The following is a 5,978-nucleotide window of genomic DNA, read 5'->3' as shown; positions in this document are numbered from 1 at the left end:
GAAGTTACCTTGCACATTATTTTGCTGGATATGACAAATAATAAGTATTATTTTTACTTATAGTGATGTTTCAAACCAAATAAAAGTAACTTAACAAATTTTTAATTATGTCAATGAGTTATAACTCAAATAATATAATCTTTTTATACTCATTTAAAAGTTGCAAATTCGAGTCTCATTCTTAATTTTAGAAAATAAAAAAAATTCTTGATTATATACAATCAAAATTTAATTAGAAAAAAGTTCTAAAATTTGTATATTATTTAACTTATTATATTAAAAAAATTTTAATTTATTAATTATTATTTTGTTTGAAATATTTTTTGATAAATATTTTATTCAGCGTATCATATTGCAAAGAAAGAAAAGTTAAAAACTAAAGCTAATAGTTAGGTGCTGTGAAAATTTGTATGTTAGACAAGATATTCACTAAAAGAAAATGTCTAAATCTCGACATACTAAGGAGATTGATAGAAACACAAGATACTTTTACAATATTGCATCAGCAAAAAGAAGGAATAATCAAATTGAGAATTTGGTGGTTAATGGGAGGTTGGTGAGAAATCAGGCGAGGATTAAGGTTGCAATAATATTAGCTTGTACCACCAAAAAGTTTCTCCTAATATTAGTTTTCAAGATGGACTGGTTAATTAAATAGAGGTGGAGGACATTAAAGCGCTTGAAATGATGCCAACGTTGGAGAAAGTGAAAGAAGTAGTATGGGATTGTGAACCTTTTAAAATTTCAGGTAGTGACGAATATAATATGAATTTTATAAAGAAGTGATGGGAGGAAAATAGAGCAGAATTTACTATAACTGTGATGAAATTTTTTCAGATAGCAAAGTTATTACCAACGGATTCTAATGTTACGTGGGTAGTTTTGGCTTCGAAATTTGTTGGAACAAAAGAGATAAAAGATATCAGACCTATTAATATGGTTGAATGTGTTTATAAAGTAATATCTAAAATGTTGATGAGAAAGATGAGGAGCATTATGCTAAGATTAGCTGGAAAATCATAAAGTATCTTTGTTAAAAGATGGAAATACACGATGAAGCTTTGATTGCTTGTGAAATTGTACAATAGTTGAAACTAAGAAAGAAGGCGTCAACGATCATCAAACTAGACTTTCAGAAAGCTTATGATAGGATAAAATGGAATTTTATTGATATTGTGATAGAAAAGATGGGGTTTGGTAGTAGATGAAGGGTATGGATTCAGGAGTACATCAAGGTAGCGCTATCTCTATTATGATAAACGGGTCACTATCAAAACCATTAAAATGGAGAGAGGACTTCAGCAAAGAGATCCATTATCGCCATTTTTATTTGTTCTTGCAGTGGATGTGTTAAATAGGATGATTGGGGAGGCAATAAGGAACGGGAGAATATCTCCACTAGTAGTGGGTAAGAATAATATAGAGTTATCACACTTATAGTTTGCAGATGACACTATTATTTTGTCTACTAGAGGAAGAGACAGTTAGAAATTATAAGCAACTTTTGAGATGTTTTGAAATGATTTCAAGATGGAGCACTAATTTTAAAAAGTGCAGTTTGATACCAATAAATTGTAGTGAAAAATGGGTGAGGCGAATATGTTGATTACTAGGGTGAGCTACCGGTGAAATATCTTGGCATTAACTTGGGAGCTAACCCGAGACTAGTAAAAATATGAAAGTCGGTAATAAATAAGGTGGAAGAGAGACTTAGCTTGTGAAAAGCAAAGGTCCTTAGTAAAATTGGAAAGTTTGTTCTTATTAAGTCAGTTATACCTATATACTATCTGAACTTGTATAAGATGTCAAATACAGTTGCACGAAAGATAATCTCATTGGAGAGGAGATTCTTTTGGGAAAAAGAAGACGAGCGACCTAGTTTGGCCCTAGTAAGGTGGAAGATGGTACATGCACCAAAGAAATTAGGAGGTTTGGGAGTGAGAGTTGCAGTGGTATGCAATACTGCTTTACTATTTAAATGGTGGTGGAGATTTTTCAAGGAGGAGTGTCCGCTGTGAAAGAAGATTGTGTACTCATGCAACAACTTAAATCCAAATTAGATATTGTTAACTCAAATATTACCAGTTAAAGGAGGTCCATAGAGAAATATATATCATCTACAAATAAAGGAGCAACATAATAGACAGAAGATGATTGATGGACTTGTTATGGAGGTAGAAGATGCTATATCAACCAAATTTTGGGAGGATATATGCCTACAAGCTAAAAAGTTGAAAGACTCCTTTTCAAAACTTTTCTTGATTTCAAACCAACAAGGATCTGTAATTGGGATTGTAGGGTTTGGGATATGTTACAGTAGGTTTGAAAGTTCCAATGGAGAAGAGAAATCTGCTAATGGGAGATTGGAATCTTAAATCAAATGCTTGATGTTTTGCAATCTATTAGTTTGATAGCAGAAATGCAGGACAAAGTGGTGTGACAATTTGTCAAGGAAGACATTTATTCTACTAACTCATTTGTGCAGGTATTGTAAGAGGAGACGTTGATGGATGATGTAATCAACTATAGGTTTACAAATGACATATGGAAAGGACTAATGCCACCTCGAGTTGAGTTATTTATCTGGTTTGTGTTAGTAGGCCGCATTAATACTAAGGACCGATTGACTAGATTATGTATTATTGACTAGGGTGATAATGAGCTTGTTTGGGTGAGTTTTTAAGAAAAGATCTTTTTTTTAGTTATCTTTTTTTAAAAGATCTTATAGAGAAGTAAAAGTAATTTTTTATTTGGATATCTCATATAAAAAGGTCTTTTTATCTATCAATTATGTTTGGGTATAATAATATAAAAGTACTTTTTTGTTTATTTATTACATGAAAAACATCTTTTTTTTAAGGAAAAAAGATCTTTTAAAAAAAGATGTAAATTACAGCTTCTCAAAAAAGATCTTTTTTTTTATTTTACTAGTGCTTTTACTTTTACTACTAGAAATTTGCCAAACACGTTAAAAAATAAAAAAAGATATTTTTTCATTGAAAAAAGATCTTTTTTTTTACAAAATAATGACGCCCAAACATGCATAATATGTGCGTTCTGTGTAGGCAAGATGTTGAAAATGCTCCACATTTATTTGTTACTTGTGCATGCTCTTGGCAGGTGTGGTGCACATGGTATATTGATATTGGGTGTACTTGGACTATCTCAGAAACGATAGAAGAATACTTCGAGAGTTGGAGGACTATATCTTTGAGAAAAAAAATGCACATAAAGTGGTTAGTTGGTTTCTTTTCTGCCATATGAAATATCTGGTTACACAAAAATTATATAATATTTTAGAATAAGACAACAAATTTAATAGATTGTGTCACTAAATTATTTGATTGCTCTAGGAAATAATGTAGTAGTTAGTTCATTATGTTGATGGCTATGTCAAAAATGACATAAGAATTAGGTTGATTGTAACTTTTATTTTTATTTTTTGATTTGTCCTGTTTAATCATTTATTTTACTTAGTGTGTTGAGTTTTATCTTAAAAAAAAAACTGAAGTTCATAGTAAATTATTATCTTGGTTGCAAAAAAAATTAATTTTTAATAAAATACATTGAATACAAAGAGGTATATTCGAAAAAGATTTTAATGGCTATATTTCTACACAATTTTTACAATTATTTTAGAAAAATATAATATTTTCATCTTTTAAATTTAATAATTTTATATTAAATAATTTTTTTATGTGAATGAAAAAAATTAAAAAAATTTAAAAATATCTAGAAATTAATTTTTTTCTCAATTTATTTGATATATTTTTAAAATAATTTTTCAAATATTTTAACAAAAAATTAGATCAAATATGTTTTTCATTTATCACTTATGATATAATAACATATTTGTCAAATTAAAATATTTTTAGAATATTAAAATGTCAATTTTTTTTAGAAGCCATTTTATCAAAAGTCGAATATTTTAAAAACTTGATAACAGATATTCTGGTTTAAAAAGTATAAATAAAGGGTGTATTCATATTATTGTATTATACTATTATTAATTGCATTACATCATTGTCAATCTGACAAGAAAAAAATTAATTTAGATCGACACTGAAAACAATATATATTTGAATATTCATCAAGCTAGTTTTCAGAGGAGTCTCTACATTTTTATGAGGCAATCAGTATCACTACACAAACGATTCAATTCTGAAAGAGAAATTTCCATAAATACGTCACAAAAATAATTGCAGCTATATATTGAAAGCATGGAATAGAATCAATAGATCGTTCTCTATCAAAAGGTTCTTAATTATTGTTTTCTTTTTCTTTTTCTTTTTTATTTTCTTTTGAATTTTTTATTCACTATTGCATTCAATCCACAAAAACTTCTTTGGGTGCATATATATACATACAGTCCCCACTCCCCACCATTCACGAGCCAAATTCATTTCCCTGCCACACATTTTCAATTTCATTCTCTTCAAACATTTGAGGTCAGTAATAACTTCAAAAAACCAATCTTATCCCACCTAAGATTCTAATCCGTACCAAAGAACGATCATGATCTACCTTTAAATAATTTATGTATATATATTAAAAAAAAAAAGAAAATTAAATTCGTTGTGAATTTGCTTTAAGCAACTATACAAGTAATAATTTCACAATTTTAAATTTGAAACGTTAACAACGCCAGCAATGATAGATGAAAGCAACTTTAAGCAATAGTTCAGAACTTTCAGATTAAATAACAATGAGTATATAATATCGTATAATTAATTCAGAATAATTATTTTTTCTACTAATAAATACTATAATAATATACCAATGAGTTATAGCTGAAATGACATAGATCTTGTTTGAGTGAGTTTTTAAGAAAATATTTTTTTGAATTATTTTTTTAAAAAAATCTTATGAAAAAATAAAAGTAATTTTATGTTTGGATATCTCATACAAAATAATATTTTTATCTATTAATTATGTTTGAGTATAACGATATAAAAGTAATTTTTATTTATTTATTACATGAAAAATATTTTTTTTAAAGAAAAAAGATTTTTTTAAAAAAATGTAAATTACAGCTTTTAAATTTTTTTTTATTTTTACTACTAAAAATTTATTAAATACACTAAAAAATAAAAAAAATTTATTGAATTTTTTTTTATCAAAATAATAAAGCCCAAAAAAACACATAATCTTTTCACCCTTCGGTTAAAAAAAAAAAGGTACTATAATAGTATGTTAAAATTTAATTAAAACTTAACACCAATGCTGGATCAAATAATTTCGGTACTTTGTTTTATTTTATGGTTGGCCAAAATCACAGTCAACCACCCAACTTGTAATGTAAGACAACCAAACCCGTTGTTGTTGCTTAGCTCCACCGCATTGTATCAGTCATTTATCTATCTATAATCCAGATTAAAACTTTCAAAAGAAATTATATGTTGTAGCCAAACTAATGTAAGATCGAACAAATTAAAGAGATATATATAGATCTTGGTGATATAAAGTTTTACTTATTTATTTATTTCATATCCAGACATGGTTATTGTTCATATCCTGACCCAACAGTAAAGACCCAAATCCAAATAAAAGGCCTAATCCCACGGATTGAGTCTCACCCAATACCAACCTTCGTCCTATGAAGTCGGTTCTCACCACGACTTGCTCTAAAGAAGTGGGGTACGAGGATTAGCTGGCAGATAAACACTCATTCAAATGAGTAACTGCCCCTAGAATCTCTCTAACCACTTCCAAGAGCCATATCCTAACCTCCCTAAGATAATGGGACGGTTAACACCCTAAAAAGGTGGCACTACTCCAACGGTGGTTATTGGTTCACCACTATAAATACACTGACACCCCTCAGGTATCTCTAAGTTCCAATACATTCAAAAACCTGCTTAATCCTTTGCTGACTTAGGCATCGGAGTGCCTTTGCAGGTACCACCCCCCATTCTTTCACGCACGCAAGTCGGACGGAGGCCCCCAAGGTGCAGATCCACTCGAAGGCCTCCTCTTTC

Source organism: Arachis duranensis, chromosome 1 (assembly GCF_000817695.3).
Source record: "Arachis duranensis cultivar V14167 chromosome 1, aradu.V14167.gnm2.J7QH, whole genome shotgun sequence".
Classification (NCBI taxonomy): domain Eukaryota; kingdom Viridiplantae; phylum Streptophyta; class Magnoliopsida; order Fabales; family Fabaceae; genus Arachis; species Arachis duranensis.
The sequence above is the reverse complement of the archived record's forward strand: the minus strand, read 5'-3'. Positions refer to the sequence as shown.